General features: G+C 35.2%; 1 pseudogene; it reads left to right on the forward strand.

The window, feature by feature from the left end:
• Positions 1-6315: 6315 nt before the first annotated feature.
• On the forward strand, positions 6316-7254 carry LOC123284105 (olfactory receptor 2L5-like; annotated as a pseudogene).
• Positions 7255-12789: the final 5535 nt, after the last annotated feature.

Raw genomic sequence — 12789 nt, forward strand, 5'->3', positions numbered from 1 at the left:
GAAACTTGGGAGAGAGTGTCATAATTTTGAGGCTTTTAAAAGTCTAATTTTTTATAACACTTCCACCACAGCCAACATAAGGAGACTTCTTAGGGAAGTCCTCACTCTATGTAAATGACCACACCTTATTTTGTGATCAATAATGATCTTACTTCGGGAATAGTTTTGATCAAAAATGAGAAGCATGTACGGTAAAAAAAATCTGTGCTTCAGTGGAAAATCCTGCATTATCTAGACTGGAGGACACGCCTCCGTTTCCCAACTCCATCACTAGGTAACTGTACAGGCTTAAATGGCTCATTTTGTATTTCTGTGATTCAGTGTTGTTTTATATTGTAATAATTAGACTATATTTTTAAAAAACTGTATGTTCCATAAATATATAAATCATTAAAATAAGGATTTTTTCAGTATTTAATTTTCAACTCTAAATACAACCATAGGAAAAAAGAGGTCTTCAATGATATTGATGCATATTGACTTCAAGAGATAGTAATATGTAATTCATTTTGAAATGAGCAGGATTTGGATGGTTTTACTCAACATATAGAATATGTACATCTAAAATCCAATTACACAGGAGATGTTATGGGTGTTTATTTGCAAGCAAAATCTCCTAGGTACTGACAATTTTGTATTGGAGCAAGATATGAGCCGGATTTCACTTAGAGGCTTTGAGAGACCATTTTTGTAAGATAATGTGTGTGGTTGCAGTGTGGTCAAGAGAAAATGCAGTGAAGCCAGTGTATATGAGAAAATAGAAGAATATGTTGAAATGGTTAAACTGTAAGCACTAAAATAATTATATTTGTGTTTTAAGGACATTTTCACCACCTATATAGAATTTCTATTTTAATAACTTTATTTTGTTTTCCATCCTTTTCAGTTTTTTTGTGTTGGTGGATAAAAAGTGACATATCCTTATTTCAGACCCATTACTACAAAATACTTAATATTTGAGGGATAATATAAAAGACTCATTTAGATAGATAGATAGATCTTAGAATCCAGCTATCCAACTATGTATCTTAAGGTAAAGTCACTTAAAATCTCTGAACCTCAATTTTATTATCTATAAAATGTGGGTAGTGATATCAAGCCCAACAATTAGTGGCCAATATTAAATACAATTTAATCCTAGAACATATCCTGACAAATTACATGTACAGACCTATGGGAATGGTCAATACAGGTTTACACAATTATCTTATTTTCCAAGTAGGGCATGGTCCAGATTCAAGGCTTGTTTCTTCTGTTCACTATGAAACCAGCATCAGAATTTTTTCTGCTAGTTCTTTCCTCCTATGAATAACATCATTAATGTTGAAGTCTAAATTGCAAAGTTTTTAGGGAAATTTAAAAAATCAAAAAGATGGAATATTTTGTGAATGGGCTGCAAATAGGTTATTGTTCTTCTAGTGGATAAAAACAAAATAAAATCACAAAAATAAGCTATTTGGATTTATTTTTACCTACAAGAAAAAGTCCCCTTCACTTTAGACCTTGAAATATTCAAGGCTGACAGTAAATAGTTGAGATTGCTTTCCCATCATGTACAGAGGTCCTTTGGATGATATCACATGACAGCAAATTAGAACATTACCACAAGAAAAATAAAAAAAAAAAATACTCCATTGGCTGTCGTGATACCTGGCATCAAATACAAGATCTGAAGTGTCATTCATTATTTATGTTCTTTATGTTCCATGATATATATTTTTTTACCTTTAGAGTCGGATAATACTAATTCCCTCATGGAAACTTTGTCATGGACAGCCCCATGTAAAATACATATGATAGAAATGATCATAATTTCATTGGTAATTTCAAATACCACATTTTTTACCTGTCAATAATTAAGTTACTAATATAAATTATATACTATGGAATCGGTCTAATATGCTATATCATATCGAATCCAAATGACATTTATGAAAAAATTTGCTTTCCTAATTTTTCCTTTACAACATGTCAGAAGCTACACCTTATTCAAAGATGAATTGATCTGCACATGATTTGGACTCTGCTATAGGTTTTGTATAATATATTTGAAGTTCCAAATATGGAATATTTTAAGTTATATTTAAATTCTAATTTTTTATTTTAACTGTAGTAAATATACACACTATAAAATTTACCATTTTGTCCATTTTCTTTTTTTGCCCCTGAGCTATCATCTGTTGCCAATCTTCCTCGTTTTGCTTGAGGAACGTTGTTGCTGAGCTACCATCTGTGCCAATCTTTCTCTATTTTGTATGTGGGATGCTGCCACAGCATGGCTTGATGAACAGTGCATAGGTCCACGCTCAGCATCAACCTGGGAACCCTGGGCTGTCAAAGCAGAGTGCACAAACTTAACTGCTATGCCATGAGGCAGGCCCCCCATTTTATCCATTTTTAAGTATATAGTTCAATGAAATAAGATACATTCACATTATTGTCTAACCATTACCATCATAACCCCAGAACATTTTCATTTTAACCAACTGAAACTCTGTATCCATTAAACACTAACACCCATTCCTTTCAACTCCCAGCTCCTGACAACCAGCTCTCCACTTTCATCTTTAGACTACTTTGGGTAACTCAAATATGTGAAATTATGTGTATGGCTTGTCGTGACTGCCTTATTTCACTTAACATAATATCTACAAGTTTTATCCACATTGCAGCATGTAGCAAAATTTCCTTCCTTTTTAAGACTAATATTCCATTATATATATATATATATATACACCATATTTATTTATCCATTAATCTGTTAATGGATACTTGTGTTGCTGCTACCTTTTAGCTATTGTGAATAAAGCTTCTGTGAACATGGATGTGCAAATATCTGTTCTAAACTTTGATTTCATTCCTTTTGGACATATACTCAGAAATGTAATTGCTGTATCATATGGTGATTTTATGTTTACTTTTGTGGGAAACTGTCATAACATCTTCTACAAGGGTTGCACCATTTTGCATTCCCACAAACACTGCATGTGTTAAAAATTCTTCACATCCTCACTAACACTTGTTATTTTCTTTCTTTTTTTAAATAGTAGCTATCCTAATGAGTGAGAGGCGGTATCTTATTGTAGTTTTGATTTGAATTTCCCTAATAATTAGTGATGTTGAACATCTTTTCCTGAGTTTATTGGCCACTTCTATGCCTTCTTTAGAAAAATGTTTATTCAGTTGCTTTCCTCATTATTAAATTAGATTTTCTGTTGTTGTTGTTGAGTTGTAGGAAGTCTTTATATAATTCTTGTATCAATCCCTTATCTGATACATATTTTGCTAATATTTTTCCATTCTGTGGGTGGCTGATTTACTCTGTTGATAAAGATTTTCAACGCACAGAATTTCGTTTAATTTTGATGAAATCCAACTTATCTACATTTTTGTTGTTGTACATACATTTGTTGTCATATCCAAAAATCACGGCTAAATCCAATGTCATGAAAATTCTCCCCTATGTTTTCTTCTAAAATTTTGTAGTTTTAGTTCTCTGTTTAGCTCTTTGATCCATTTAAGTTAATTTTTGTGTGTGGTGAAAAGTAATGGTACAATTTCATTATTTGCATGTGGATAACCAGTTTTCTCTGCACGTTGTTGAAAAGAAGTTCCCACTGAATGTTTTTGAGACCCTGGTCAAAAATCATTTGACCACATATGTGAAGGGTTTGTTCTGGTATCTGTATTCTAGTTTATTGATTTGTGTCTGTCTTTATGCCAATACTACACTTTATTATTGTGGCTTTGTAGTAAGTCTTGAATCAGAAAATTATTTTATACGATTGTTTTGGCTATTTGGGGTACTTGAGGCTCTATATGAATTTTAGGATGTATTTGTCTATTTCTGCAAAAAACCTCACTGGAATCACGATAGACATTTCATTGAATCGGAATTTTCCTTATGGTAGTATTGACATCTAAATAACATTAAGTTTTCCAATCCATGAACACAACATGCCTTTGTGTTTATTTGTCTCTTCTTCACTTTCTTTCAGCAATGTTTTGTGATTCTCAGTGCACAAGGATGTTGCCTTCCTTGTTGAGTGTATTCCTAAGTATTATATTCTTTTTGACGATATTATAAATGCAATTCTTTCTTAAATTCTTTTTAGGGTCGCACATTTACTAGCGTACAGAAATACAAATGATTTTGTATCTTGCAACATTGCTGAATTAGATTGTTGGTTCTAAGAGATGTTTTGTGCACTCTTTAGAATAGAGCCCTTCTCCCTCCACCTGCCACCACCTCCATCTTGTTTTCCATTTTCCCATCTTTTCAACATCATTACATCCACTTTGTGTGTGGGGCTGTGAAATTGACAACATTGTTCAATTGTCTAGTATATATCGCTAAAATACAAAAATATAAATTATTGTAAAACCTGATGATCTTTTAGTTACTATGTCTATATGAGGTATTCTCATTATTATTACTATTTTCTCTGTCAAGGCACTTTTAGAATTGTAAATTTACAGGCAATACTGAAAATTTTCAGAAAATGTTCTCAAGATATTTAGAATTTTCAAGAATATATTTTTCAATAAAATATTTCTCATTTACTTTTCTGTGTTTTGTTCATGCTGTTTGAATATGGTGTATCATACATATCAATTCTGAAAAAATGTTTTTTTGATAATAATAACTCCATTATTATCTTACTATGTGCTTTCTAAGAAAGACAATAAGCATATGTTGGTTTCCCTGTATTAATTCTCTAATTCTCCTACCTTGCAAAATGACAATCTTTTTCTGTTGCTTTTGCTGTTACTTTCTTTTCATTCTGATAGATATTTTCACTTTGTCTTTGAAATTTTCACTCAATCTTTTTTTATCAGTTTCATAGTTTTTAATTTGTAAGAGGCTTTCTTGTTACCTGAAACTATTTTACATGTCTCATAATATTTATCTTGTGGGATAATATGTCACAGTTCTTTGATGATATGATTCCCATTTTTGAAAAGTACATTCTCTTTCTGCATTTTTACAATGATGTGTGACTCACTGTATATTCGTGCAGAGTGTGTGTGAATAAGTGTGTGTATGTATGTACATTTGTTCATCTTCTTCTTTCATTTTGGAAACTTCCTTAAAAGTCTGGTAGCATTCAACTCTAGAATAACATGCCAGACTAGAACTTTACATACTGTGTGGAGCTTCTTCACTTACAATGTCTCTGGAGGAGAATTCCTCCTCCTACCTCCAGGAAGGACTCTCAGAGTACTATTTCCTTTTTTCCATTTAAGTGACTGAATGTTTCTCTATCCAAATTCCTTCTTTCAGAGTCTTCAACTATTTCATCTCTCATTGTGCCTTTTGCTCACCTGCTGACTTTTAATTTGTAACATGTCTATTTCTTAATCATCATAATAATTGAGTTTTAAGAGGGAGGGATGATAAATACGTGTGCTTAAATTCACATACTTATCTAGGATTGGAAATGATTCTAAATACAAGAAAAACAAAGGGAAGAAAGGAATGAGTAAGACAAAGTGTTATAAAGTAATGTATGATGTTATATAAATGTTAGAGAAGCAGAGAGATAGAAAACATGTCATTTGGAAGAGCTTGAGCAAAGTCCTGAAAGCTACACTGAGCATGGTGTAGAGATTTTCAAGTAAAGGGTCTTCTTTAACTGCAGCATTCGGAACTTGAGTGAGGAGGCAGAAGAGAATGACTTTGTGTAAGTGGCACTTAACAATAAGGATTCGTGCAATATTTAAGAACAGATGAGCCAAATTATAATATCTAACTTCAAGAAAACATCTAACTTCAAGAAAGATTTGTCATTACTTGGCCAAGTAAATTTAAGAAATAAATATAACTCCTCAACATGAGCTGATAGGCTACTGTAGGATTAGAGGAAAGTTTTAGGGCTTAAATACGAAAGAAAAATCATCCCTTATGGGTCATAAACATTTATTGATACTAGAACTATACAATGTATACAGTTACATATATTTTCTATGCTTACATTTTGAATACAACACCTGATTTTGATGATATGTGAGTCTGTGTAGGGTAGTAAAACACACTTATCCTAATAAAGTCACAATTCAAATGTTGTTTTGAAATAATTTTAAGGATTTCTAAGAAAACACTTTGGCCACAAATATTTGCATATTCAAATTTCAATGTCTGGATTAGAAAATAAGATTTTTTTTCTTTCAAATGGATAAGTTCAGTTCATTTAAGAGCCATAAAATTTTATGTAATACACAGTCTGACTACAATAATAAGTTAAAAATAGCTTATAGTTTTGTACTTAACTTACTCTCTTGTTTGACTCTAGGAAAAATAATATCAGCTCCCCTATGGAAAATTATAATCAAACATCCACTGATTTCATCTTATTGGGGTTGTTTCCACCACCAAGAATTGGCCTGTTCCTCTTCATTCTTATTGTTCTCATTTTCCTAATGGCTCTGTTTGGCAACCTGTCCATGATTCATCTCATCTTCCTGGACACCCAGCTCCACACACCCATGTACTTTTTACTTAGTCAGCTCTCCATCATTGACTTGAATTACATCTCCACCATTGTTCCAAAAATGGTTTCTAATTATTTCTTAGGAAAAAAGTCTATCTCCTTCATTGGATGTGGGGTTCAGAGCTTCCTTTTCTTGACTTTAGCAGTTGCAGAAGCACTGCTCTTGACATCTATGGCCTATGATCATTATGTAGCTATTTGTTTTCCTCTCCACTATCCCATTCATATGAGCAAAAGAGTATGTGTGCTGATGATAATAGGATCTTGGACCATGGGCTCTATCAACTCTTGTGCCCACACCACATAAGCCCTCCAAATCCCATACTGTCAATCCAGGGCCATCAACCATTTCCTCTGTGACATCCCAGCCATGTTGACTCTGGCCTGCATGGATACCTGGGTTTATGAGTATACAGTGTTTGTGAGCACCACCCTCTTCCTCGTGTTGCCTTTTATTGGTATTGCATGCTCCTATGGCCAGGTTCTCCTTGTTGTCCACCACATGCACTCACCAGAAGGGAGGAAGAAGGCCAATTCGACCTGCAGCACTCACCTCACTGTGGTGACTTTCTATTATGCTCCATTTGTTTACACTTATCTGCACCCAAGATCCCTCAGATCTCCAACAGAGGACAAGGTTCTGGCTGTCTTCTACACCATCCTGACCCCAATGCTAAACCCCATCATCTACAGCCTGAGAAACAGAGAGGTGATGGGGGCCCTAAGAAGGGTAATTCAGAGAATCTGTGCTGTAAAAACGTAGGCAGAGCTTTTTGCATGTGTAGCCAGGACTTGGATACAAGTTCATGTATCAGTGTACAGTAATTAGAATTATTATTTTATGCCTAGAGTGCAAGAACTAAAATTAGAGCAGAAGAAAATCACTCATGTCTGGACAAAATTATTTTGCAATAAACTAATCATTTCAACCCTTATCCTTTGTTCTTCATGGTGCATTTTCACATTAACTTCAAATTCATTTCCAAATGCATTTATTTTTTGCTGATATGCTGTCAGTGAAAATGGTTCTTGGTCATGGAAAGGAAAATGGAAACTGTCTAACTGAAATTGTCATTCAGCATAGAAGTTTTACCACTTTCAAATAAGTCTAAAACAGAAAAATAAGTGTTTCCTGAATGTCAAGATCTAACTGAAATTCAGAAGACTTCTTAGTCTTCTCACGGTAGACCCATAACTTACCAGTTAATCTTTCTTTCAATTTAGAGAGACTTATTACAGGGACTTAGCTGAAACTTCAGCAGGGATTCGGACTTCTCTTTCTTGTCTCTTTTAGGGTGATGAATCCTAGGGAAGTGATTTAACATCAGGAGTACATCAGGATCAACAATGAAAACTTGGAGGTGCTAACAAAAGTCAAGGAAATTGTGAAGTTAATTTTAAGAGGAGTGTTTCAAAGGTTTTGTCAATTAATGGGAATTAGGAATATCAAGGACATTCCCACAATCGCCCATGACATTCTGCACACACAAAGTTTACATCCTAAGTAATGTTAAAAAACAAACTCAGTTGGGGGCCGGCTTGGTGTCTCAGTGGTTAAGTTAGCACATTCTGCTTTGGCGGTCCAGGGTGCACCGGTTTGGGCCCTGGGTATGGACCTACACACTGCTTGTCAAGTTATGCTGTGGCAGGCATCCTACCTATAAAGTAGAGAAAGCTGTGAACGGATGCTACCTCAGGGCCAGTCTTCCTTAGCAAAAAGAAGAGGATTGACAGTAGATCTTAGTGCAGGGCTAATCTTCCTCAAAAAAAAAATTCAATTGAGTAAATTTTACAGATTTTATTGGCTTTATTCAATGATTCATGAATCTGAAAACATCCCTTCTAGCATCCCACCTAGACAGGAAGAAGCTCTGAAGACCTATACAAAAAGACAGACCTTTATAGTCAGAAGGAGGTGGGACAAGGAAGTTATTCTTAAAAAGAGCTGATTGGTTCAGGCAAGGTCAACTTCCCTTGGGGGATGGCGGGGTCCATCAGGTGGCTTACCTCGCTAGTGCTGACCAGTTAATTCCAGACTGAGTGGTTTGAGAATCTAGTCCTTGGAGAGGTTGAAACTGTAATTAAGTTAGGTATATGTCTTGGCTTGTTGATGGGGACTTAGCACAAGTGACTCCATTCTGGACCTGTTGTCTCTTTTGTAACAGTAGCCACTGCTACTCTTGTATTAGATAATATCTCAGATGAGATTTTCTTCTTCATTTACTACTTCTTATAGGTTTCTCTGAAATAGGTTGAGAAAAGTCAATATCTATGTACAAATTTGAGTCACTGATAATATGGGTCAGTTACTATCCTAAACAAGTCCCACTTTTATGGCCAATAAAAATCCCTCAGCTCATGTAAACTTCCCCCCGGTTGAAGTGCTGCCACTGCTCATCAGTGATAACTGCACAAATGTTCTTTATCATCTCAGGTATGGCAGGGAGGGGAAAGGTCATACTCTACAGAATTTGAAGGGCACAGCACAAAATGAAAATATGAGGTCTCTTGTTCTAGAAGCACGAAAAAGTGATTTAGTGGTCCTAAAATGCAAAGTTTTTTCCTTCAAAATTAATTTATTAGCTATAAATGAAATACAAATTACAAACAATATTTCTTGTATCATGATTTTATATATAATAAATAGTAATACTTTATTATGTAATGCCTGTATTGGTCATAATATTTTTCTGGCTCACTTTTCTCCAAATTTATTTTCATCAAAATTTATACTTTTAAGAACTTCATTTGTTATCAATATAATTGAAAATATTGTCAGTCAATGATGGCAAATGCTAAGATGCAATTAACTTTTGATGATTTTTGATTTTGAGAAGCATCTGCTTAAGTTACCGAAGCTATTATGCATGCTTATACGTTGTGAAAATTTGGACTGAATTTCTGATGTTGTATCAAAATATAAATTTTACTACATGTGGAGCTGATGATTCTCATGAGAATTTTTTTCTAAAAAGATTTCTCTTATGAATCAAATTCAACTTAGCAATCCATATAAATCAATTTCATATAAATCAAATTTAATTTTAAATCTGAATTTAATCAATGGCTTTCTAATAATTCCTCTCAAATTTCTGGTAACTTGTGGACTTTGTATAAAAATTCGAAGTGTCCTCATGTTTCTAATGCCTGTTTATTCCTTTTATCATTGTATATTCAATTACAAGTGAAATGCATGCTATTTTTTGTTGTTGCTAATAACTGGCTTTTGAAACTTCAAGGGAAAGAGTTTTCTTTTCCTTCATTAATCTTTCATATCACATTTTAAATCCTCAAATTACCTTTAAATTTTGTTTACAATTCTAATCCTGTGGATGTTTCTTTTGCAATGTTGCAGTAGTTTCAAACCATTGATTCTGGACTCTTCGATGAATTCTGTGAGTCCCTTGTATGCTTCAGTGCAATGACCATGCGTACACGTTTATTTAAAAATTGCTTTCTATCCCCAAATCCCCACCCAGTACATAGTTGTATATTTTAGTTGTGGGTCCTCATGTGTACACTTTTATTTAAAATAATTTACTGGCAAGTTTGCTTCCTAAGCTACCTAGCATTTCCTGTTCTGGCACTCAGGTGAGATAGTTAATAATTTCTTAGGTGACAGAGGGATGGGCTCTGGGACTGAAGGATAAGTCAGCCCCTGCCCCCATCATAGGTCATTGCTGCTGCCAGGCAGAGATTCTCCTTTCTAATGGGCAGTGGCCACTTCCATCATTGTTGTTACACCTGTAGCTGCTGCTTTCATCGCTACCACCAATTAAGTTCCAGGTCTCAACCCAGCTACTCCCTTGGGGTCCTGTGGTGCTTTGAACACAGATGTGTGTGTGCACATGAGGAGGCCAGGCCAATTGCCCTTTGTGCATGCTGCCTTAGCCCACATATGCAGGTGCTGTTGCTGGACAAAAACTAGCATCCTAATGCTTCCATATAACCTAGCTCCGCTGCTCAGGTGTATACTCCGAGATAAAGTTATTAACAATTTCAAGGTTTTAACAACAGAGCATTAAACCAAGAAAGAAACCTTTCTGAGCATGAGACACTATGCAAGCAAACAGGGCACATGCCCGGGAGGGCAGGCCTGAGAAGAGTAGAATGAATGAGCAGGAGAGGAATAATATCATGCAAATCAGGAAAATGATGAGAATGTCTGCTGTTTTTGTCATTTATCATCAGTGGAAATAATCTGATGGAGTGTCATGTTGAGCAGAGATTCCCAATTCAGACTCCTTACCTATTTCAAGTAGTGACTAAGGGAGGTAATCAGGAGATATGGATCAATTTTTTGCCCTGGAACACCATGGCCTAGGCGAAACCATGCCATATCTCTGGATGTAGTTTGTTCAAGAGCAAGATGGAATCATTTTGCCCTTTGGTATCAGTAAATGGTGTAGGAGAGGAAAAATAAGTTTCCTCTATGTTTCTATGTTCCTGGCTAAAAAATCCCCTGTAATAAAAGAAAGATTAACAGGAAACAAGCGCAAGTTTCGTAACATATGCATGCTATATAGATAGGAAAGACCCAGGAAAATCAGCTCCCTGAAATGGCCAAGTCTTCACCTTAAATATCATCTTTAGCTAAAGACGAAGATGTTGGGGGAAAGGGGAGGAGCAGTTAGGGGAGGTTACCAGGAAAGGCACAGTAAACAAGAGCATGTTCTTTCTGCAGATTTGAGCTGCCACTTTACTCCATTGATAAGAGTTTCTAGAGATCTGGTCATCCTCCACCACCTGGTTAAGAGAGGGAGAAACCCTTGCAAATGGAAATTTCCCTCATAAATGTAAATATCTCTTGCAAAAGGGTGACTTCTACTCCAGTTTTCACAAGTTGTTCTATGTCTGCTGATTCTTAAAAGTAACCAGCCTATAATGATCTTTATGCCAAAGAGGCACATTTGGGGGTGGCAAATTTTGCTTTCCTTTAATGGCATCATTAAAGTCTCTCTTACTAACTTTACTACAAAAGCAAGGATAATTCAAATTTTCGTGGCAACAAATCTGGAAATGAGGATTAATAGGTCAAAGCAAATACTGAGCACTCCAGGCTATTAGAAATGACCTTGAAATTCTTTATTCCAGTAGTCCCATGGCTCAGGAAAGTAGTAAACTAATTCCCACAGATATTGTGTCTGCACAAATGAAGAAGGCCATTCCTTCTCCCATAAACTCTTACCATTAGGAAGAGCAATATAGAAAGAAGACAAATTATTCAAATATTCTACCAGTATCTCCATTGTTTGTGAGAATCTACCCCAGATCATTTTAAAAACTGGACAATAAAGTCTCTCAGGATAGAAATACCCAAGTTGTCTTCAACTCACAGGGTTCCTGGCTCACTGTTCATTATGTCTCCTTTTAGCCATTTTTATTATCATCCAGTTGTTAACCAATAATTATTACCTTGTACTTCTTCTCCTTGTCTTTTACTGAGGAAGATAGACCCTGAGCTAACATCTGTGCTAATCTTCCTCTATTTTGTATGTGGGTCAGCACCACGGCATGGCCACTGACAAGTGGTGAAGGTCCATGCCTGGGAACTGACCCTGGGCTGCTGAAATAGATCACACTGAATGTAACCACTAAGCTATGGGGCTGGCCCCGTATCTTTCATTTCTTATTCATTCTTCAATTGTTTCATGACAGGAAAATGCAAATTTTAAAGCACATGGTCTCTATTTGGATGCTTTTATAATGCACATTGTGTGCATTGAGTTTTCTTATATATTAAGTTATCAAGGTTTGATTTACAGAAAGGGAAATTCTATTTCTCTTCCTATTTTTAGTGATGAGTATCTTTCTCAGACAATGAAGTGTGGGTGAATTGTGTGATAATATGGATTAAAGTAATAATTGCCTTCTTGTAATGTTTAGTTCAACCCCAACTACTCATTTAGTTGCATTCAAAATCTGGAATAAAAAAGACAGTTGTTATTTGGACCAAATGTCTTATCACTCACTAAATAATTACTGACTAATTGCTGCATTTTACGGGACACGAAGATGTATGTGTCATACAAACTGGGAGCCAATTTCACATTTCGGTCTTAACCTCCATCCTTTTGTCTTATTTCCATGAAGTCAAACAATCATGAAATCCTCTTCATTTTCTCTCCTAAATATTTTTAAATATATTTTTTCCTCACCTATCACTGTAATCACTTGCTCCAAAGTGCACTCCAAACATTAGGAATTATCCTGCTTGTAATGATTATAGTGGTCTCCTTGGTGTTCTGTCTTATCTCAAAGGTTTTAAATGCATATTTGCAGCAGCTAACCGCCAAAG

This window comes from Equus asinus, unplaced genomic scaffold (genome assembly GCF_041296235.1).
Source record: "Equus asinus isolate D_3611 breed Donkey unplaced genomic scaffold, EquAss-T2T_v2 contig_655, whole genome shotgun sequence".
Taxonomy (NCBI): Eukaryota; Metazoa; Chordata; class Mammalia; order Perissodactyla; family Equidae; genus Equus; species Equus asinus.